This window comes from Lepidothrix coronata, unplaced genomic scaffold (genome assembly GCF_001604755.1).
Source record: "Lepidothrix coronata isolate B3197 unplaced genomic scaffold, Lepidothrix_coronata-1.0 Scaffold68, whole genome shotgun sequence".
In the NCBI taxonomy this organism is placed as follows: Eukaryota; Metazoa; Chordata; class Aves; order Passeriformes; family Pipridae; genus Lepidothrix; species Lepidothrix coronata.
In genome coordinates this window covers 4,023,315-4,047,793 of record NW_016690248.1, presented here as the reverse complement: position 1 = coordinate 4,047,793, position 24,479 = coordinate 4,023,315, and the positions used below count along the sequence as shown (strand labels likewise).

At 41.5% G+C, this 24,479-nt stretch overlaps 1 protein-coding gene across 1 annotated transcript in view; it reads left to right on the top strand.

Annotated features, from left to right (window-relative positions):
- The first annotated feature begins 7,995 nt into the window (after nt 1-7,995).
- The window catches only part of CYFIP1 (cytoplasmic FMR1 interacting protein 1), a 74,816-nt gene continuing 58,332 nt past the window's right edge, over nt 7,996-24,479 (top strand). Inside the window, exon 1 of the mRNA XM_017818450.1 lies at nt 7,996-8,069. The gene's annotated coding sequence lies outside the window, so the exon portion shown is untranslated. The remainder of the gene's footprint in view (nt 8,070-24,479) is intronic.

Here is a 24,479-nt window from a genome sequence, read left to right as displayed (position 1 = left end):
TACAATAAGCTGATGTGAAAAATACAAGATTCATTTATCGAAATGGATTATAGTAGAACATAAAATACCAGAATTTTTTACATTAAAATTTCAAATGCTTACTAATTTGAGTGGTAACTCTTGTCAGTTTAATAGGATCAAGATTACACTGTGTAATGTACTAATTTTAACTGTTGGATTGTCGAGATGTTTCAGAGGTGGTCAGATATGATTTGACCTTTATTCTCCTTCTAAGCCTTTTGCAAACAAACTTTACATCTAATAGCTAATCTCTTGTAAAGTAGTAGATTGTGATACAGAATGGTACATTTCTAGGCAAGTAAATGTGGAACTTGTTCTGCACAAGACAACTTGCCCTGTCTCCTCCCCATTAAAGTTTCGTTTAAATTCTCGCGTCAGTACACCTGCATTAAAAAAGATAAAATCAATCATAGCTATTTACCTATTGATTTATTTGAATAAATAGAAGATTTAATAATAAGAATTTCACTGCTGTGTGTGTTTCTGCTGAAATCCAGTCAGTAACTTAAGGTTTGAGGGCCGTGTCTGCAAGGTAAATGAAGTATGTTACTACCAACTGTGAGACTGTGTGGCTCATTATAAAACTATTTTTTCAGCTCTAAGCTAATAATTACTTTATATGAAAGTGAATATTTAGGTTCTTGTTTGAACAGGAGATCTCAGAAGGATCTTCCAAGTTATAGCCATGAAATGTTTTCAGGAAAAGAAATTAATTTTTTGAAAAAGTATAACACTGAAAAACCCTCTGCTGCCCTGTAACATGTTCTTTTTTGTTTGAGTGAGTGGAGGTTTTGCTTTAGAGAATGTTATGTTTGTATTGTCCTTCACTACCACAAGACACACTTTTCCAAGTGAATTTGTTTTGTGGTAGGTGGACACCTATTAAAAGTAATTTGTACTTCCAGTTTGCCCTGGCTGGTTCTCATTTGAGATTCCATATTACTTATTGCTAGCAGAGACAGTATGTCCTTTATTAACTGTTTCTTGCTCACCAAGAGCACAATTGAATAGCATGCGAACAGTTTTAAAAGGCATACTTTTACTTGGAAGTTCAGCACTTCCATGCACTAGTTCATTACGTTTCAAGTATATGTATGTCTTGGATTCTCTGCTCGTAAACAGTCTAACATGGTGGCTTTATTTCTCCTTTCTATACAGTTGTTACCTTCAGTGAAATTCCTGCTTTTCATAGCCTTACCTTGGATAATATTGGCTAGATATGGGAGAAAAAAAAAATCCTTCATGTTTTTGAAACAGTAATTCCTAGTAAATCCCTTTTCAGATTTTACTTATTTTATGTGAAAGACCCTGTGCAAGTGAAAGATTTTGCTGTTTCACCCAATTTCCTGCTTGGGAATTAACCTCGCATTCTGCAGAGAGACTTCTACGCACTTTGTAGACAAGTGATGTCTGCATGCCATTTATTCAGGCAACTTCCAATATTTGCACATCTGTCATCAAAAAAGCACAATGGAAAATCTGGCTCTGGCAATGCTTACTGATTCTAGTCAGGGACATCTTCCACGTTTAACATTTGGGTGTCAGTAGTACTTGACTGACAAATCCCCTTGAATGAGTCCATCTAATGGCATTCCTTTTTCTTTAGAACCATAGAAAAACGAGTCCTGTTTTTTAGTGTGCATGTCCTGTGATGCCACCAGGACCTTTTCATCAGTCCCCTGGCAGTAGTTAAAATGGCTGTTTACCTGTTTGGAAAAACATAAGGGGTTTCTGTGAGATTGGAGTATTTTAGCTATTTATTTACTCAGATTTCCTTGTAGCATTTTCTGCTTTCTTTACAGAGCAGTTTTGTTACTTGTATTCTGACCTGAATCCATTCTTTCTGGACATTTTTTTACCTTGTTTTCAAATTCCTGTTTTCATCAGTTATTTCTGAATTGATTTGAATCTTATCTTTTGGACACTTTTCCTCTTTGTTGGAGGAGACATAGCATTTGAGTATGCTTTACTTGCACATCTGGAATTTCAAGTAAGCAACTTCAGAGATGTTAGGAAAGGTTTAATCTATTGCATATGTGTATAGATTTAAAGGAGTTCTGTCATCATCTATTGTTTTGTAAATTGTCAAGTCTAGCTAAAGGAAAACATATATAACACCAGACAAAGCAGGGAACTTTCTAAGCTTCTAAGGAGGTATAAAATTCTTTGGAAAAGAACACACTGCATTATTGGATGCTGTCACAGTTTCATCTGTTCTTCATTTCCACCTTTATTTGTTCTCTTTAACTTTTGGATGCCGTCTTATCAAAGTTGCAGCATAGAAGCCCTTATCTATCTGACTTGCTACTTTTCTTCCTTCTCCTTTTTTTTCCTGTGGGCTTCTGTAATCTCTAGCTCATGTTTTAGCAGATTTAGTAAATTCTCCTGTGCTTTCTTTGCTGTTTAGTTTTAATAACCCCTAATTAACTACTAGGTCCTTGAGGACCTTTGCTTATGTCAAGCTCTTGATATCAAAAAAGTTAGCAACCAGTTGTTGATTGCATGGTTTCTGTGGTAGCACAGATTTAAAGATAGCAACTCTAAATTGCAGGCTGATTAAAAATATAAGAAAATCCCTCTGACGTGCTTTTTAATCCTACTAACTATAAAGATTTGCAAGTCTTTCAGCTTTCCTCCTGTACTCCTTTGCACACTTACAGAAAAACCTTTCCTCATTGCTTCAGTTGGTATTTACTGGACGGTGTAGTGGCTTATTGCTGCACTGTGCCTTTATTGCCAGAAAGGCTGCACGGGGTCACAGGTTACCTGAGTTAGAGGGGTGAGGCTGGGATGAAGAGTGAGGGGGCTGAATTGCCTAACATATGTGCCCTTATTCCTGTACTGATGTCCTACATGAGGAAAATGAATGTTATTTACAAAAGAATCAAGAAATGATGGAATGCATGTTAATGTCTGTCTGGGAGTTGGTGGGTGGACTCTGGTGTGGTTTGGCAGCAAGTGTGCAGCAGGCTTGGAAAGCAGAGTGGGGGACATGGGCCCATTGTACACATAAAGAGTTAAATCCCACAGACTTAGCAACAGAACTCTTGTGTAGTGTTTCGGGGAGCTGGAAAGCAGAACTAGGAAACCCTGCTTGCTCAGATCCACTTCAGATGGTGTCATTCAGCACTAGGAGGGAAACTGGAGCCAGAGAGCTGCACACTGCACATGTCATCATGTGCTAATTAGTATTTATGAATATGCAGCACGCCTGCTGTTGTCAGCTGTGCTCCTGGCAGCACATGTGCTCTCAGGGATCTGGCTTTTCCTGGAGTTAAAGGTAGGTATGGGTGACCAGATCACTGCTTTTGTGTAAGGCCTGGCGAAGTGGGGGGCTCCTGGTAGGAGTTCTGTGTTTAGGTAGCTGGCCAAGCTTCCTGCTGCGGGCAGGTTCTCACTTTCTGAGCTGGCTGCTCACTGAGATCTCTTTGCTGCTTTATACTTGGTCTCTTCTGCTTAAGCTCTCCCAAGTGCTGTGCCCTTTGCATAGGTGCCTATTTCCTGAGAAAAAATGGGTTTGCTATATGTAACATGGAAGGATGTGATGTTTTTGTAGCCTTGCTATACTTTAAACCTTTTTGCCATGTATAATGTGAAGTCCGTGCTGCTGCCTTGTGTGAAAAATCTTGTCCAGTTCTTTACAGCATGGACAGCCAGAGGTTGGATTTAATTTTTAAACTGGCTTATAGATAATTACCTATTTTCTTTCCTTGTAGTTTTGCATGGTGTCCTATTCTTGGGGTCATTGTGACCATTACCTGTCATGATTTCGTAAATAAATATCTTTCTGTGTGTCAGGTCATGACAGTTTCCTGTGTTATCTTACCTCCTTTCTGAGGATGAAAAATCTGTGAACTCAGCAGGTAAAAAAAAATAAATTAATATCTAGATGTGCTGTTAAATACCAAAATATTTGCAAACCCAGAGAGTAACATAGTTATAGAAGACACCCAGTGGCAGAAACACAAGATTCCTGTTGAAGCCCTTGGGCTGCTGTGGAATGAAACTCTTCGGTGTATTCCTGTGGGCTCCTGGAAAAGATTTATTTTCATTGCCTTTGGGTAAGTACTTAAAAGCCAAAAGAAGGAAATTAAAAATAAAGTAAAAATAGCTGGAATTCAGGAATTCAGCATCTGACTGTGGCTGGCATAGTGCCTTGAACAAAGGCTTTATCTAGTCTTCAGACAATTGCATTAAGCTTGTAACTACTGTATTATCTGATACTCATGTGATTAGGTGTAGGGTACATAATTGCCAGGAGCATGATACATTAGTGTTACAGATCTTGGTAAAGATTGTTGACAGGCATGGGTTAAAATCAGGTTAAAATAAATTCCACCCAAGAAAGGGCAGCTTGAGATCCTAAGTCTAGCCATTGATCTCATAAAAACCACACCTAACTTCCAGTGGGTAGGATATCAGTTAATGGCTTGACTGGGAATATGTAGATATAATCTTTAGCTAGACCTAGAAGGCCTATGTTCAGTATAGCAAGGATAGTTGAGATGGGTGAATGCAGTAGAGGGAGAAGCAGGTCATGGAGACTTGCTGAGTGTCCTTCTGAACATGAGCCAGCAGTGTGCCCACATGGCCAAGAAGGCCAGTGGCATCCTGGCCTGTATCAGGAACAGTGTGGCCAGCAGGACCAGGGAAGTGATTCTTCCCCTGTATTCAGTGCTGGTGATGCCACACCTGGAGTACTGTGTCCAGTTCTGGGCCCCTCAGTTCAGGAAGGATATTGAGGTGCCGAAGCAGATCCAGAGAAGAGCAATGAGGCTGGTGAAGGGACTTGAACACAAGTCCTGTGAGGAGAGGCTGAGGGAGCTGGGGTTGTTCAGCCTGGAGAAGAGGAGGCTCAGGGGAGACCTCATCACTCTACAACTCCCTCAAAGGAGGTTGTAGCCAGGTGGGGGTTGGTCTCTTCTCCCAGGCAGCTATCAGTAAGACAAGAGGGCATGGTCTTAAGCTCTGCCAGGGGAGGTTTAGGTTAGATATTAGAAAGAAATTCTTTACGGAGAGGGTAATCAGGCATTGGAATGGGCTGCCCAGGGAAGTGGTGGATTCTCCATCCGTGGAGGTTTTTAAGATGAGACTGGATGTGGCACTTAGTGCCATGGTCTAGTAACTGTGGTGGTAGTGGATCAGGGGTTGGACTTGATGTTCTCAGAGGTCTTTTCCAACCTGGCTCATTCTATGATTCTGTGATTGTTAATCAAGTACTGTTATTGCAGCACTTAAGTTCCACTAAAGTAGAAAGAGCAGGGGGTCGTGAGAGCATTACAGAATTAAATCAGGCATCTGGAATGATGCTAGTTGGGCTCATTTGGAATGATAGGTGTGCCACGTGTTACATGAGAACATAGACATCCAGATGGTAAAATGTGATTGTGCTCTAATTCCTATATCAAATATTAGGAAAAGCAACACAAATCTTGAGTGACTGCGTATCATCATCAGTGCTTTTCTATATGACCTTATGGGTTGTTATAAACTGGAGTATGGAATGCTGATGAAAAGCAGATTGCTCCAGCAGTGGGGAAGCAGCTCCTTCGCCCAGTCAGTTACTTTAGATGGAAATAGCAAGACTTGGGGCATCAGCCAGACCTCAGGACAAGCTATTACTGCCTCAACAGTATGATGCCGGTTGGCAGTGTCTTGCTTTCATGCAAAGCAGCTGCTTCTGGCACCAGATGGCTTTTGGCAGGTACAGGAGCCACAGGGGCAGTCTTGCATGGAAGAGACTGGCAGACTGAAGCGTTGCCCATCTGGGGGCAAGCTGCTGTTGATGGATCTCACTGGGAGTGTTCAACTGCTGTCCTTGCTGCCCCATTGTGGCATGATAAGATGTCTCGTTGCCTGATAACAGATGTAGACCGAGTGGTTTCATCATGACAAGGCTGTTCTGAATTTGCACTTGCTCAGGACAAGGAAACAAAACCAATCCCATGTTACGAAGGTGAGTTATTCTTTCTGATAGTAAGCTCATTGTCCCAAGCAGAGTTTGTGGAATAGGGCACAGGATGGATTGCACTGGAGAGAATCAGCTGTCATTTTAGAAACAAGCATCCAGCTGTAGTTGTATTTTACAGTTTTGCCTGAGCTGGCTTAAGAAGTTAGGCTGCTAAGGAACTGTGATGGTTGAAATTAATTCATTTCATATAAGCACTCAAAATGATTACAAAAATACACAGAGAGGAATAGCAGCCACGTCCTAGAAAATTAATTGTTTCATAAAAAGACTTGCTGTACTGGGGAAAAACATGACTGTGAAGGTGTGCCTGTGATAAGATGAACTGGTAACACTAACATCTTGCAACAATGTGTAACTTCTCCACAAACTGTGGAAATTCTTGATGGTAGGAAAGGGTGGAATAATTGGATTAGAGCACACTTGAAATAATGAAAACTGGGGTGTTTAAAACCTTATCCCCAGTCTTCAAAGGCTTTCTTGTTGATGCTATTCAGAAAGATTATTTAAAGAAACTTAATATGGTGCAAACCTGTTGGAAAAAAACCCCAACAAACAATAGTTGAAGTAAAGGACTAATTATTCTGTTGTCAGCACAAAGATCATTAACAGCACAGTGTCCCACAAAGAGCTGTTGAAAACAGAGACCTAAAATTGCTTGCAACAGGAATACTGTGTAATTTAATGATGATTAGAGAGGTTTTTCAAGAGTAAATAAAATGTTGGGTGCAAGTTTAGCAAACAAATACAAGCAAATAGACTTTGAGGAAAAATTGGAAGTCTCCATGCTCTCAGGTGAATGTATCCCCTATATAGAGTAGTTTGTGGATTATGTCTGCTATAAAATAGTGGATGGAGAGAACAATCTTGACAAACTTTAGTGAAGAAGAGCTGGCAGTTTGTTTTTGTGGTGCAGCATCCAGTTTCTTAGATGGAATCTTGAAGAAATGAAAAAACTGAACTTTAAAAGGGACACTACATAGAAAAGGTAAGAAAACTTTAAAATGAGAAAGTACGTATGTTTGTTGTGGTTTACTGGTCAGATTATGTGACTAACACGTCTGTTCTAGAACAGGCAGCAGTTACGAGTATTAAGGCCATGTTGCTGAGAACACAGCTGTGTTGGGCAGGACACATCTCCAGGATGGAGGACCACCGCCTCCCTAAGATCCTGCTCTATGGCGAACTTGCCACTGGCTGACTTGTCTATCTCGCATTGGCCTTTTTAGCCACCAGCGTGCCTGTAGCAAATGTGGGTAGAGCCCTTCCCAAATGTTCGTTCGCAAAGCCCAGCCATGATGATGAAAAGTGGGAGGTTGTCAACAGACAGTAGCAAACAGCCTAGTTTTTTATGGTTTTGATTTTAACAAAGTGTGGTTATTTTGGATATAAAACCCACAGGTATGAGCACCCTTTGCAGGACATTTAAAGGGGTTTCCCACGGGATCCACTTTGGTTCTTTAAGGTTAGGTCCTTACTGCTGGTCTCTTTTCTTCGCCACGCTGCCAAAATTATGAAGCGGGGGAAAAAAACCCAGTGCCCTGTCCTGCCGCCCCCGGTGCCCTCGGGGCGCTGGTTTCCCTACGGTGGTGCCAGGGCGGTGCCGGGGGCGGGTTTGTTTACGAGTACGAGGGGTCGCTGTCCTCCTGGGCGTGGTTTTGTGTTCTTAGTGACGGATTTCCCGGTGCGTAGGGCACAGAAAACGTCGCTTTCATGAAAAGCAAAGGGGCAGTCCAGGACGCAGCTCTGCCGCCTGCGGCATTCCTGGGATTACTCCCGGCTCCCCGGCAGGAGGAGGAGGAGCCGAAGCCGGAGCCTGCCGGGGGCGGGAAGGGGCGGCAGGTTTGGGATGAGGCGGGAGGAGGAGGAGCTGGAGCGGCAGGAAGGGTGTTTCCCTGCGCAACTCCCGGTTGAAGTGACTCAGACAGGAAACTCCCTGCTGGGCGCGGCCCAGGAGCGGAGCCGCCGGGCCGGCGCGACCCTCGGCGCAGGCTGGGCCGAGCGGAGCCCCCGGGCGGGCGGACAGACGGGCCCCTCCCGCCGCCGGGCAGCGCCGTTCCCGGGAGCCGGCGGCGAGCGGGTGAGCAGCGCTTGCCGGGGCCGGGAGCGGCCCGCCCGCCGAGCGGGGGGTGTCGCTGCTCTGCCGCCGCGGGACGGCTTCACCCCCTCCCCGAGCATGGGCGCCTCGCCTGCGGGGCCGGGCGGCGCCGCGCCCCCTCTCGCTGGTGGCCGCGAGTCCCATGCGTATATTTCGGGTTATTTATGCCCCCCCCCCGCTCGGTATTCGGTGCTCCCCGCCGGCCGGGAGGTGCCGGTGCCGCCGCGGGCGATCCCGCTGCTCGGGCGGGGCTGGGCGGCGCTTCGGGGGCGCGGCGGGGAGGGTCGTGCGGAGGCTCGGCCGGCATTGAGGGCAGCGGGCAGACCCCTCCTCAGGAGGGGTCCCTCGCGGGTGCTCGCCTAAAAGCCATTTCTCGTTTTATTTTTTGGGTGTAAGGTTTGTCTTGTTCTCTCTCACGCGTAGCTCTTGTGTCTGTAACACAAAGATGGTCGGAGTTGTGCTTCCTAGGCTGTCCTGGAGCGGGTTAGAGGGGGAAAAAATAAAAGTAGAAAGCCCTGTGCAAGTTCATCTCGCTCTTCAGAGGAAGGAGGTGATCTATAGTGCCTGTCTTAAGGACATGGAATAACTTCCTCGTGAGGAAGTTGAGATTTATCGAGTTAAAGTAACTATGCTGTAGTGAAAGCAGCAATATAAGCTGGAAAATCCCCAGATGGATGGTCTGGTACTCCATCTCTCCCCTCTGATGAGCAAAGACAGACACGCACTTCATCTGCGTGAGCATTCCTGTAGTTCATCAACATCTCTGCTAATAGTTCTTGCCTTTCAGTAGGCTCTTATTGCCTTGATTTTTATTCCCGCGCCGTTTGATGACAGGTTGGAGTAGCATTCAGACATGTAAATAGGTGTTTGTGCCGGGAAGGCTGTTGGGAGGAAGTAGTCTTTGTGGGATGCAGCCAGTCTGCCTGAAGTGCTGGCTGGAGAGTGCGCGTTATTGAAGGGGAAGGAAAGCTAGCTGGAGGAATTTCTTCTTAATTAGAAGGTCATGCCAGGCTTTGCTGTAAACTGTGGGAAATGGAAAGCTTAGGCTAATGAGTGACTCCAGTCCTTATTACATTCCAGTTACTTATTTGGCATAACTTTATTTTAATAAGCTTGCTGAACACATACACATGCAGTGTTGTTGGTTAGTGTGTTTTTCAAAGTGGAATTTCTAATAATACTGTAATGCAATTCTGCAATCTCTGAATTATGTTTAGATTACTTGTACTTAAACTGTTTTATGCTCAGACAGAGAATATCTGAGCTGTATGCTAGAAAATGCTTTGCTAGTCCTTACTAAAGTTCTGATTCTCAACTTCATTTAAGTTCCACTTTTTACCTTTAAAAATCTTTTTTTTGTTTGTTTTTTACATTTGTAAACACACAGCTTCTCTTGATCTAGTGTAAAAGGCTCTTTAAGCTTTCCCAGGCAACCGGGTCTGTGAAGTCTGGCTGGTGCAGGCAGCCAGTTGTCTCTGTAGCGGCCAGGAAGGAGGAGGAGGAAGCAGTCTGTACGGCATTGGGGTATAGCAGGAAGACTTAGTCCCAATATCATCTAAGCTTGCTCTCTAGAAAATGTACAGCAGTTTTTCTTTGCAGCAGTTTAGAATTTTACGGTTTTTTTTAATAGGGACTATGCAATTGGTGAAATATCTCTAATATGCTTTGGTTTTCAGATTGTCACACCTAATTTATTTATTTTGAGAATAAACCTCTCAGAGTCTTAGAAAAATACCCAAATACTCCCAGCTCTGCCCTCCCCCCCCAACTGCCCTGCTGAAGATGGGTAAGGCTTTGTTTTCTTTACTGGTCTTGGGTTTATCAGTTTCTCTTGAGGGTTCTGATGGGGAGAGCGGAGTGGTGTTTGGAATGTGGTCAGCTCTGTTAACTTAAAATTTCTACCTTAATAGGTGTCACAATATTTAAACTGAAGTGGAGCTGAATTACCAAAGTTGTTTAAAAAAAATAAATAAATCTCTGTTACAAGAAAGGGAGTGTTCCCCAAACAATCCAGACTTTTAAGTTCTTAACTCCTGAATGTGTGACTTACAAAAAAGCTGGTAGTCCCTTAGTGATGTACCTGTAATATCCTGTAATATCCAACACATTCATTAACAAAACTCTTGTTTCTTCAGCTTGCTGTAGATGGAAATTGTCCATTGTGCTTAAACCAACAAATTCTCTTGATTGGTTATACAGACTTTATAGTGTAATTAAATAATTAACAGATATCTGTTCCAGCTACATGTATTACGTTAGATGTTGTCTGATATACTCCTTAAGTTTTGGCTAGTACCTTGTTTATTCATGATGTGAGAGAGTTGTCTTGGAAGGTGGCTTGTTCCCATGAGTAGATTTTAAAATTTTATCATAACTCTTGTCAGAATCATCTGATTGTTTTATTTTTAATTTTGTTTCTCAAAGATTTCCAAGATATTCGAGGTGAGGTGGAAAATTCAGGGTGATTGGAATTGAGCTACAAGGTTGTAACAAAAAGATGGAACAAAAAATCCCCACAAAGTTCTTTTTTGTGGATTTGATTTTATTCATCCTCTGATCTGAAAGCTGCTTGAATTTCTTGCAATGCTATAGAAGAGAAATTTAATTTTAGTATAATTTCCACACCTATTTATGTGCACATCAAGAGGGTTTCATTTTACAGTTGTTACTCTATGTTCTCAGGGCAAGTCCTTGAAGTGGTTCCTTTGCTGTAAAGTAAACTTGAATGTTGGGCAGCAGGTTTTACCCCGGTGAATTGGAAGTCACCTGTGTGATTGACTGTGCTGCTCTTGAAACAGTGACTCTGTGAGTTTCTAAATTTCTATTGTTTATATATTTTTAAATAGCTGCAGTTACTATGGCAAGCCCCAACTTAATAAGCAATTATGCTTGAACCAAATTAAGTGCTTGTTTACCTAGGGATGCTGCGGGAGCTTGGCACAACCCAAGCGTGAATGACCAGTGAAGTGGTTCGGGTGGATCCATCCCTGTGCCTGGGAATGTAATTCATTTAAACAGGGCTTCCCTGTGAACATGTTCTCAGGGATGAAGACAGAGAGTAGTAAATGTAACAGATTTGGAAACAATTGATATTTAGAACATGTACCTTGTTACCAGTGGCCTCTGACAGACGTTATTCTTAAAGGACATTTTGTTACTTTTTGACTACATTGTTATTTGAATACACAACAAATCAAAGCCCCCTGTATTTGTCGGTTTTGTGCCTGTGTGCAGAACTGAGACAGTAACATGAAAGAAGGACATTTCAACATAGTGAAATATGACTGTATACCTACAAAACCTGAGAACTTAGTGCTTTATGTTTTAAGCTACAGACATCAGGATTCTCTACTGCACATCTGCCCTTAGAAGCTTATGTTTGTAGGGCTCGGGGGCACGCTTTGCTGTGAAATACTGATAACAGAGTGCGTATTGATCTGCTTTGTTTAAGTGTAATTCCATTAATCCACATCACTGCCTTTCTAGTGATAAAATTAATGTATGATGCATTGATGAGACTTGCTACAGTAATACAGAGGGTGCAAAATAGCAGATAATCTTTCTATCTCTTGACACCAAAAATGTAAGATCTTTTGGGTAGCTCCTTATCTTTTGTAAACACACTGGCAAAAATCCTGAAGCTTGTTTTCTTCATAAGACTTAGAAGATTTTCTCTCTTTCAATATGCATTGTTTCATCTTTACCTCTGTTATGTCTATAAATATATGTGCACTCATGAATGTGTGCATTTGGGGGGAAATTCCTGTCTTCACACAGTTCAGTTTTGTGAGAAAAGTGACAGTCTTAGACTTTTAACTGTAAAAAGCAGACTTGTGGTAAAGTATGGCACAAATAATTGTCAGGCATTTGCCATCTCAGCAGAAATGCCCCTTCCCTCAAGCTGACTGTCAGCAAGATGGCACATGAATTTATAGCTATGTAGCCTTTCTACATAAAGACCATTGTGGGAGAGGTGATTTAGGGTTGAGAGCAGATCTGGCTGGGCGTGTTGGAAACAGAACCCATCTCTCCAGTCCTTCCTACCTGATAGATGGTGGTGGTCCCTGCTCCCAAGGGTAGCTAGGAGCAGCACTTATGCCCTGCTGCCATATCACTTCCACATCTTCTGTAGCTGTTTCATTCTGCCAGACCTCTGCTCCTGCTGGCAGGGACTGCAGCAGGGCATCAATCTAATGGCATGATGAGCTCAGAGAGGGCTCTTGGGCTGGGAATCCCTTCACAGCTAAATGACCTGCTTTCTGGGCACCTTCTGTGTGGGACATATCCAGCTGTGGTCTGCCAAATGTGGATTTGCAACCCTCTGAGTTATGCTGTGAGGTTCCCATGAAGCGCAATGACGAGAGAGAAGTAAAGGCGAATGTGGAGGTCCTTCAGTTGTATGGTTGTTCTGTGATTCTGTGTGCGTGCGTTGCTGGGACAGCTGCTCTGGCATAGGCACAACTGAAAGTGAGTGTTCTCCACAAGAGGGAACATTCTACCTGTTGACTTTAATAAAGCTTTTCTTATTTCAAATAATCAGGTAACGTGAGGAATTGGCACTGCTGTTCTTGCTTTCACTAGAGGTAAATGCCAGGGCAACAGGCTGTGGTGCTGTCCTTTCCCTGGTTCGTGAGTGCTCCTGGTTTACAAAGCAGTTACTCATGGAGTGAAGTTGTATGATTTCTCCTTGCTTGAACCAGATGTTGGGAGATTTTCTCAGTTTAACAGGGCGACTCTCACCAAACCTCTCACATGGCTGGTTTCTGCAAGTCTGCTTTCAAGGAATGTTGGTTAGGAGGTAGTAGGATGACCAAGAAACTTTTTAGAGACAATAGTTGCTCATTTAGAGAAAACAAATGCCATTCCCCTTCCTTTGCACTGAAAAGCATCTTAAGTATTCAGGCAGTTTATAGACTTATGCTTACTAGATGACACTCTCTACAAATGATTAACAGAGTTGAGTCTCAGTAATATTCTTATGAATTAATATAGAATATATTACTAAGTAAAAGAAAAAAACGAAATGGTGCTTTTAGTCTTAGAAACAAATAATCAGATTTAAAAACTAGTACTGTGGGTTTATGTTAGGGCACAAATCTTAAGAATTGACATGCTAAGTAGTGATTCCAGGTGTGCAAATGGTACAAGATATTTTTGGAGATGCTTGCTTTATGTACTGCAGGTGTAGAAGAGATTTCTGGGATTTAGATAAAACCACAGTAGTGCTGTACATCACTTTAAAATACTTTAATTCTGATACAGATGTGGACACTATTGGCAGGAACTAAAAATGCTGTTGACCTGAACTTATTTATAGTCTTCTTTCAGTATAACTCTAACTGTTTTGAGTGGGTTCAGTGACATAAAATCAATAAGGGGAGTACACTGAATTATACATTCTGAATGTGAAGTTCAGGCAAACTGTCATGACACATAGCTCAAGATAGATGTGGATGCCTATCAGGTGATATCAGAAGTAAAGCTTTGATTAATTTTCACTGAAACGGCTTATTTTCTTGTATAAAATGTTACAGATTATAAACTCTTTTGGAGAAAAAAGAGAGCTTAAGAAGTAAAAGCTATTTACTTATTTCTGTTTTTCCTTCTACCCTCTCCTGTAGTATTTCCTTTATTTTTTTAAGGAAATGATTAAATCATGACTTGCTTCTTGTCTGATTCACACTCGCCTCACAGAAATGCACACAGTGATACATTTTTTTAAACAGCTTCTGAAGCCTGTTGTGTTTTTCTTTTTTTTTCTTTTTTTTTTGATACTACAATTTTGGAAAATTGTACATTATACTTTTACTGATTTGGATGTTAAAGAAAAGCTACTTTTAAGCATAGAGAATACAAATTCACCTAAAATATCTTCCAGCTTTTTTTTCAGATAAAACCGTGTAATTTTTTTTAACTGAAAGTGGAGAGAGTTGTATTTACCAAATACTTACAGGTAGAGGAAAGGAGTGGGAATGACAGCAGACAGCCCATGTTTTAAACAGTAATTTTTATTTTGGCCTTTGTTCACTTTTTAAAGTCAAAATAAGGCAATGCTGAAGCTAGAGCTTCAGCTGCAGGCTTGCATTTAAAAAAAACCCCACTGGATATAATTACTGCCTGCTGTGTCATTGGGGGACACATGCTGTAAGACGGAGCTGGATGCATAATGTGGAGGCATTGTGGAATGGGAGACTTACGGAGCTGCCCCTGCACGGACAGCTGCCCTCAGCAGTGATGCAAGTGGGTGTCCTTCCCAAAGGTGGGGGTGTTGCCAAACAGACTCGACTGAGAAGCTGTAAGACTAACTTACAACCCTCTCTGTAACTGAGCTAAGGAAGAGAGTCTCTTCCAACTGAAGCCATTCTATGATTCTAAATAAACAGTTTGTCTAAGGCTGAGGGGCTGTGTTGTTGCTTAAATTGAAATCTAAAGACTGCAGACCTTTGCCTTCCTATCTTTGTGGCTCATCTCTCTTACCTGTAACATGACAGCCACCATCCACAGCTGTGCCCTTTTTGATTAAAGTAACAGCACTCCCTTTACACAACATACAGAGGGCAGCCAACCAAACCCACATTGAATTAAACGGGCATGAGCAATCTGTGACAGAAGTCTTCCTGCAGGATGAAAGGTGCTGTGTCTGGGCCATGCCAGCCTAATTCCATGTGCATGTGCTTCTTCTCTCTTTTGTGGGGTGGTTATTGCTCTTGTCACTTCCTTTCTCGTTCTTTGCAGGCTGTTTACATGGGCAGTGTTATCTTTGCTAAGAAATGAGAGAGCTTTTCACAACTGCTGAACATGCTGTAAGTACTGTGCTTCAGTGCTTGGCTTCTGTGCTAAACTTCAGTCTTCCCCAAAGCACTGCTGTGCAGCATTGCTTCCTAACACACCCATGCAGCAGCAGGAACAACCAGGAACAGAAGTATGGAAGAAATGCTCACTGAGGACAGCTGCAGGAGATAGCAGCACAGCAAAACTGGAAGCAAACAGAAGAGATTAAACAGGGGATGGGAGGAGTGAACTGGGTGAGAGGAAAAGAACATGAAAAAGAGAAGGAGAGTGAGTTAGTCAAGAAGAAATAAGATGAAATGGTGCAACTCAAAGATTTAATATCAGTATTAAGAGGGTGAGGCAAGTAAGTGTAGCAAAATGGATCTCAGCACACCTAATCTATAATGACAGTGCTTAAATCTTTAACTTCATTTCAGCCTGAAGAGAGACCAAATATTGCAGAAGGAGGTTCATTTTGTACATAAATTTAATTAGTTCATTCAGAACTAACTCAGCTCTGTAAGAATTAATTAGTAAATCGGCAGAAATCCCCTCATCCATCTAGCCTCACCAACATTAGAATTTTATTTTTTTTTGTGACTTTTGTCTTGAACGTCAGACTTAGGTACACAGATAAAGCAAACCAAGCAAAACACCTCTGAATTCTTGTAGCACAAGTGCCTCTGCAGAGGGGGTTGCATGCTACAGAATAAGCTGCAGTACAGGCCCTACCTCCTTATTCATGTGAGTAGGATACCTTTGGAGCAAATTTTAGAGACTTAGGCCTCTCCCATACCATCGTAATGGATTCTCGAGTAGGTTCTTATTTTTGAAGTGTGTGCATTTTGTGCTTGAGATTTCTACATGGGGATAGCATTTGACCCTATATTTTAACATCAGCAAGTTTCATCTTTCCTCCAAAGCTTCAGGATGTGGAATGATGCTGCAGATGCACAGTACTGGCCTGGCTGCCCTTCAACATACCTGGTCATTACTTGCTGCATTGTGCAGATGCTGCTGCTGTAGAATTAATATATGCTCATCTGTGTGCTCCTGCTGGCTGCTAAAACAGCAGGGAAAAATAAACTCACCCTTGTGATGACTTGCTAGCAAAGCCACAGTGACTCCAGCCTTGTGCTATGATACGGGAGTGCTAGGGTTGCATTATTTTCTCTGCTTGTGGGAGAGTTGTCTTACTGATGCTGTAAAAAGGAGGAGCTAGCAGACCTACACCTGGTGATAAGCATCAGGAAAGGCAATTCTGTCCTTTCATGACTCACCAGTCTGGATGCAGGCTTTGTCTGAAGAGCCTGAGACTCCCCATTCATAACCTATTGAGATGATAGTAGAATGTCAGACCTTCCTGTTATTGGAAAGGTGCTTGGATTCATCCAGGACATTGGAAGGGAATGGCTGTAGTTACTTGACAAGTGTAACCGATTGTCATCTGAGTCCTGGTGGTCAGTGTGTCTGCAAGCCGTTTCAGCTATGTGACAGCATTGTTACAGCAGTGTCCTCCTGACCTTGGTTATCATGTGGGTGGGAGGGAGGAACAGTACTGACTCATTAAAGCATGGCTTTTAGGTTGCATAAATGGTGCTACTGTTGCTCACTGACACTGCTCAGAATTCACTTTTCCAGGTGACAAGACTGGTGTATCACTGAGTGCTTGAACCTTGTTTGCACAGTCATAGTGAAGGTATTGTGTAAAGAGATGGGGTTGCTTGTTGTGATGTTTCCCTGCAGGGGACAGAAGCTGGACAGGTAGTAATGTGGGTCACATGAAAAATTCACACATGGCTGAACACAAACAGCTTTTTGGGAAGTTGAGATTTTCTACAAAAAAAAAAAAAAAAAAGGAAAACTTCCTCACTATTAGCCTCATGCTTTCCCTCCAATCTGTGCCTGCTTTTGGAAACCTGCTTTCTTCCCTGCACCCATCCAATGGCAAGGCAAAACAGCTGACGTTAGCCACACCACCCTGTAGGAGTCTAATACTAAATTAATTGATTCCATTATGTGGCCATTCTTCTGGGACTGTGATGTTGAGTTGCGATAATTCAGTGCTGGAATTTTTGTTTTCCCTTTTTCACCTATTGAGCCTTTTTTTTTTTTTTATTCTAATCACAGACGTATTTCTGAAAGCTTAACAGTATGTCAAAGCTGTCGCACAAAGGACTGTCAGCTGCTGTTTGCTTTCTTCTGTCTTTTACTTTAATCAGGCAGGCCAATAAATGATGTGGAAAGCATTTTTCTTTGCTCCTTCAGCTTATGCAAATCTGTTGCTTAGGAACGAAAAGGAGCTCCAGTCCCAAAAGAAACATCTTAGGCTGATCCATTTGGCAAAAAGGCAGATTGTGCTGTCCAGAGCACAGAAAAAGAGCATTCAAACAGAGAAGATCCAGTGTGTTGGTGTTCTCTGAAGCACTTCAGTTATCATGCTGTTAAAATGTTTTCTGCTCACTCTGAATTGATAGGTAAGCAGCTGAACAGCCAAGGTGTTTGAAATTTAATTAAAATAGAACTAAAAGGGAATTTTTGAGGGACATCTTGGAGGTTTGAAATAAAATTTAATATTAGAGTAATTGCTGTGCTGTTCTTGGAAGAAGAAATCTGATCCTTTTGTTAGTTCTTCCCTTTACAAGGGCCCTTTGTGACTGGAGTCTCATGGTTTAACTTGAGCAGAAACATTACACAGAATATTGAATCAAATTTTCTTAATAGAAAAATGATTTAATTGGTTTTCTGCAAGCCAGTAGCATAGGAGAATGAGATAATGGGACAGAAGAAGCCTGAAAATGTTGTGTTGCTATAGGGATAAAACTTAAATTGCGCTGCTGTGCAAACCAATTCTATTCTTGTGGGAATGTTGTCATTAGTTTCCATGGAGTTTACTGGGGTTGGTCTCATAAACCCCAATTCAGCAGGCCATTCGATCATCTTTTTAAATATATCTCCATTTGAATTTCTTTCCTTCAATGCATGGACTGTGGAATACCTTTGTTTCTCCTTTTTAAAATTATATTCTTCTCTTCTTCCTCTTTAACTGCTGTACATAAAATTTTCCTGATTTTCTTCATAGAATTCTGTCCTCTTAAGTAGGGTAAGATTTATTTATTTATTTATTTATTTAATTTATTTATTTATGCCTGTTTTTAAAAGGCAGAACAAATCATATGGATACATATTTCAGTTAATGGATTACACAACAATTGTAATCTTCAGTATCCATGCCAGGCTTGAGACTATGTTTTAATTTTAAATTCAAAGATGCTTTCTCAGACTTAGGAAAGAAGAGAGGCAATGTCAAAGAAAGTGCTGTTTGAAGTGCAGACATGCTTCCCCTTTGTCTTATTTTGAGCCTGAGAACATGTGCAAGCAGTTGTAGATAAAATGTGTCTATTTAAAAGCAAAATGTGACCAGTGGTTTGCAAATAGGTGTAGGGCATCCCTTCCCAACATAATTTTTCAGTCAAATGAAACACTGTTCTTATCTGCAAAGTCAGAAAATATTCTAAAATTTCTGTAATCCAGCAATTTTTTGTTAATCATTGAAACTCCACCTTAATTATCTCACTCTTTGGCATGATCCTTCCCCATTTTTTTATATGAAATAATTTTTTCCACTTAAAATTTCAGCATTCGAGATCCTTTTGGATTACGTAGAGCATACTCCTACCAAAACCAATTCCTCGAATGTCCCCAAACCCTCTGCTTTCTTGGGCTGTGTTCTCAAGCTAATATTTGCATGTGTTATATTGGTGTTGGACGTAGGCTGGTTTCTAGAGCTCACATTTTACTGGGTGCAGCGGGAGGTGGGGTGTGCTGCAGCACATTTGCTTGCCCCACTTGGGCAATTGCAGGAACACGTGGCTGAACGTGCTGTGGTAACTTCTTCCACAATGGGGAAAGAGAGAGAGACTGTGCTGGAGCAGGCCAGGCTTTGCTGATCCCAGCTCAGAGTGTGGTGTGTGGCCCCTGGCTGCCAGCTGTGGCCCAGAACTGCTGATTCAGCCCTTTGGGACTGGAGGCCCCAAACTCTGCTCTCGAGTGGTGGGAACTTGCCCTGCAGTTGTGATGGTGATATGTGTTTTTTCTGAACTGTTTCAAGCTGTTTGAAGTGTTAACTATCTGCATTTTGAATGGATTCATGCTTCATTTAAAGTCCGAGTTTTCTTGGAGCTTGTGGTTAAATGACTGAAAGAAAAAGCTTTGGAGAATTTCTTATTTTTGTTTTTATTTTTGTTTTGGTTTGTTGTTTTTCTTTTTTCTGAGATGTGTGCTCTGCTCTCACTGCCGTGGGGATATTCATTCAGGAGCAGATGGGACATGCCTCGATTTTCAACACCCTTTTTCAGTCAATGAGAAAATTGGGATGAATGATTCAAGGAAAGTTATTTCATCCATTGCTTTTTTCATCTATCCCTACTAGCTTGCTGCAGCATTTCATGCCAGGGCAGCGAAAGGACCCAGCTGAACAAAGATGCTTATTTTGGTCTCAGACTGTTAGGGACATTCTGGTAATTCAGCTGAAGTTAAGCTGAAGAAAGTGTATTGCTCTATGACATTGTCTCTTTTATACTTTTATTTTTATTGGAGGTTAATGATAGAAGAAGATCATTGTCCCTGAACAGCTGAGCTGTTACCTAAATGAGATGAACCTTATCAGCCCTGGGTGCTGCACATCCATGTGTGATATTGGTGTTGGGGAGAGGTATCATCCATAGCATTGACTGCTCACTCCTCAGATCTTGTATCAGCAAAACCCTTCTTTCATTTCCCAGGGAAGTTCAACTTTCAGAACATCAGATGAGCATGTGATAGGAATAGACACAGTTGCGTCCATCTCTAGATCTTTCCAGTATGCAGCAGTATGGCAAAAGATGTGCTGTAAGAAGCTGACAGCAAAAACCACCTGGAAATCTGTCTCCAGTTTGTTCCCTGCTGCAATCTACCATGTTTCAAGTGGGAAGACTGCTGTCTTACCACTCTGATGGTCATGTGAGGATAAATGCTTAAAGATTTCAGGGTGAGGGTGCTTAGGTAATCTCAGGGTGTCAAACCATTGAGTGAGTGATGCAAAGGAAAAGAATGCCTGTCAGCAATGGGATTTAGATTTTAACTATTTTTGTTTATTTGAGGGAAGTTTAACTTTATTAGTCCTATTTCCAAAAAGTAAAGCAAGGATTGCTATGAAGTAAATGCCTCTGCTTGCTGTGTCTTTATCTTCTGAAGAAAAGTTGCTTTCACTGTTGTTTGATATTCTCTACCTTTTTTTTATAACTAAAGGACTGAATTATACTGTTTTTCTGATTTCTTTGGGAATGTTCACTTGACAATCTTAATACATATGTATGTGTACTCTCCAAGGACTTATTTCCCATTCTTTCCCTGTATGTTTTCAAGATACTCAATATACCTATTGCTTTATATCTTTTGCTTTATTTAAAATGTTTTGTGATAACATGATAGCATCCTCATCATCTCCTGATCTTGTCTAACACAGCCATAAAGTTGCTTTTGATAATTTTTGTGGTGAAGGGCTTTATTTTTCACCAGTAAGTAGGTATCATCAAACCCAGTTATCTGAGGTTGAACTTTTATGTTGGGAATCAATGTCCTTTTAAAGCTCAGCTGGATAGATTCTTAAGATGATTAGAGGACATTTCTGGAGAAGTCTTGGCCAAAGGCTAAAGAGGAACTGTGTGGTGATTTCTGCACTTATAATAAGGTCTCAATAAGGCTACAGTTACTTAAGTTCATTTGCTTTACCCATATTTATTTATTTTTTAATTTGGTTGCTGGCTACAAGTTACATCTGTTGGACTGTGTGCACCGTTGCTGAACATGTGTAAGAACTATCTCGTATCATAAGCGTATTTTTTCCTGTTTTAGCTATTTATAGGCTGAGTGCCTGACTTGTGTTTTGATCATTTCTTTAGTAAATAATCTGTCCTGCTTAACTCTTTCACTGAAAGAAAACTTAAAAACTTCTTCATATAGCTACCTAACTCTCTAGAATTCGGGAGATTTTTTTTTACCTTTAAGCTTGAGAGCAGAATAGTGTTACAGTAGTCCTCTCTCTCCCAGTGATTTTGAATTTAATGCTCTCTTCTCTATTCTCTCCTTTGTCAGTCCTTACCTTCTGCATTTTTTATTATTTCTTCTGTTTAGTTCTGTAATTTTTTTGGTCCAAAACACTTTTCTCCTTAATTTGTTCCTGTTCATATTTTCTTCCAGATAATCTGAAGCTTCAAGAAGCCCAAAAGAGCAGGGCTGGGAGATGCATGCTGTCTGTTTTCTGGTATACTTGGAATTAAGAATATAGATCTTCTGCAAAGGCTTTGACATTCTGTAAGGATGGAGATGTGGAAATGGTGTCTCTATTGACAATCATCTCCTCTAAATACCAAAGCAATGTTGTGAGCAGGGTGCTGCTTACCACGCAGTTGCATGGCTGAGAGCAACAGTACAGAATTAGGACATTTAAAAAAGATTGGCAACTCTTTTTTTGTGAACATGTTTCAATAATAATCCAGTTCTGAAAGTTAAATTAAAATGTAAATAATGCTGGAGGAGCTTCAAGATCAGTTGCCTTTTTTTGGCTGGATTTTTCTCATGGGCAAAGTGTGACAGAGGCAGCTCAGTGACCTTCTTCACAAGGTCTTCTGAGCAGGTCAGGCCCACCTGGTGCTTATTATCTCCTTCAGAACTGAAGAAAAAGAAGGATATCTTAATTTAGCATACTTCCACTAATGTTTTCCCAAAACACCCTGAGACTGATACCTCTGATCCTTAGACATGGTGGGACTTGGCACTGTAAGGCTGAAGCTTGTTCAGAGACAGGGATTTTTTTGCTTTGAAATCCAGAAAAAGGAACTGAGAAAAAGCACAGATGTTGCTCTCTCCTGCTTAGAAAGCTGACTCTGCTCATCTAACACCAAAATTTAGCAAGACAGGTTGCTGATCTGTGTGATTCTCTCTCCTGAAGGGAGGATTTCAGATATTGAACGTTTTTTGATTAAGTTGTGTACGACCAAGAAATTGTGTTCTTGGAGTGCATTTTGACTTTATTGTTGTAATGATGGGTCATAGTACAAAGATACCAAAAATAAAAGGAGGATTATTTCAGAAGTAATACTTACATGTCTTCTACCTGAGAAAATCTGTCCTGGATAATCTCAGGTAGGTACTAAACTGAAAACACACAGCATTATAGGAATTTAGAAAGAAAGAAATTCTCACAACTTGTGCAATTTTAATAGTGTATCTATAATGATCAGTATGATTACAGCGTTTTAGTCTGTTCTCATTTAGGTAAACTCTTAATCTGACTTTTTTTTTTTTAAGTAGGTCTTTGAAGTTTCTTATGTTCTCTGCCAAAAAGGAGTCTGTTAAAGTATTAGCTCTCCTTCCCAGTAATTTCAGCTGTTAAAAACTCATAGTGAATGAGGCAAAGGAGTTTTGCCTCTTAAGGAATTGGGAATTTTACCTTTCTTAAATTAATTTTTCTGATCTTAGAGGGGAAAAAACGTTCTGGTTTTGCTAACCCTTCATCACTATACATTAGAAACATCCGTTGTCTTTTAGAACTTGTTTTATCAAGAACAGCAGCATCAAAGAAAGGAGAAAAAAACCCCTGAACTTCAAGGAAATCTTTTCTGTCCTGATCCCAGGTCTTCCACATCAAAGAAGGAGGTGGCGTGGACTGTGCAGTGGCGTCACCTGGCTGTGGTACATTGTCTCCTGGCTAACACAGTTGGGAGTGTAGCTGAGCCATCCCCGCACTGTTGCCACTGTCAAACCTGTGCTGCTCACTTCTCAGGGGGCAGAAGGGAAGCATGAATCACTCCCTCACAACATTTGCAAAAGTGTCAAAGATGGGTGGGAAGGAGCTGCTTCCTCTTTCACGTCTTGCTAGGTACAGAGTAGAAGGGCTAGAAGAACAGGAGCATTGCACTTGGCCAAGGAAACACCAGATGTGTGGATACCTTTGGCAAAACTGCGAAGTGGAGCTGTCAGCAAGCAACCTCAAAACAAGAAGATGTTTGTAACTGCATTGTAACATTTGTGTCCAATGGTTTATGTGTTCCTGGTTTGAAAAATGCTGATCTGTCTTAGAGAAATCATGCTGAAGGGCTTGGAAAAATGTACCTTCCCGTATTTCTTTTCACAACCCAGAGGACAGCAGGAAGCTTTTGTTTCTTGGTTGGGCCTCTGGTCTGATAGTGAGGCATTCCCAGAGTTGTGCTATTAATTACATGGCAGTGTAAGTCAGCTGGGACTTTGATTTCCATTTTTAAATTATTTTTCGAGTATTTAAAAAAAATTCCACAGATAGTCTGAACATAGAAAGCTGATGCTGGAGGATTACAATTGTAAATATTGAGGCCAAAAGTGTGCAGGTATGCTTTCTGAAATAGGATGTATGGGGATTAAGGGCCACATCTTCAGAATATTTGCTTGTAGTGCTGAGGAAACATAAGTCAGGAGCCTGGCGTTTGTGAATGCCTGACGCTGTTCTGCAGCAGGGGCCTGAGTCATTGATGGACCACGTTTTAGAAGGAGAAGGAAGATGTGTGGATTGAGGAAAGGGTGTTGATACTTTCCTTGGTTTCAATGACAGTTCCCCTTTACACAGATAGGTGCAGTAATTTTTGGTGTAGAATGGCCAGACGTTTTTTGCTATGGGTTTTGGAGCATGTTGTGCTTTCTTGGAACCAATGCTTTGTGGCCATTTGCCTGTCCAGTGGGAGAGAGGGCTATGTGCCTATTGGTCCCACCACCACATCCTGGAGCAGCTGCACAATTGGGTGTTTCTGCTTTGACAGAGAGGCTAAGAGGAGGAAAAGTTTCAAGTTGGAAGGAGCCTCTCAATTAAAGTAACCTATTTCAAGTGTTGTGCTCTTTTCTTTTTTTAGCTAAAGTTTGAATTTGTGGATACTCAGACTCATATATAGAGTACGTATAGGTACTCAGACTCATCTGTAGATGTTCTGACTTCTTCTCCCTGTTTCCTCTGGGGTAAAACTATTCAGCCTGACCTCCTCACTGAACTTTTGACCAACCATTAAATTTTTTTTGGCATGTGCTCATTTATGGAAGGGAGGATGCCATGTTTTTTGCTGGTCTCTAATTTGAGAATAAATGTGGCTCTTGTATTGGAGCTCGATCTGGGTGTAGGCAGGTGTTGTGCAAGCATCCTAGTGCTGGAATGCCAGCCAGCACTCCTGTCAGTCCAGTTCTTCATCCTTTTTTTGGCAAGGATCACAGATTGCACAATATGGGTGTTTGTTTAGTTATTTTAACAAAAACTCATATGCTCAGGCTGGAAGCAAGGTTTGGGCCAGGGCTTCAAGAAACAGGCCCCTGGATCTTTCTGTTCATTGTTTGTAAAGCTGTTGGTGAGCTCTCTCCATCTGGAGTACATTAGCTTTGCAGCAGTTGCTTGGGACACAGGATTGGTCTCTGGAGGTAGATAGGTAATCACTTCTGGTTGTTTCCTTTCCTTTGGTTTGGGTTTTGGTTCTGTTTTTTTGTCAGCTGAGCTCCTCTTTGAAGGTAAAGCTGCTGTTTCAGTGGAGCCTTCCCCCAGGAATCTAAAATTAGGCAAGAGAAAGT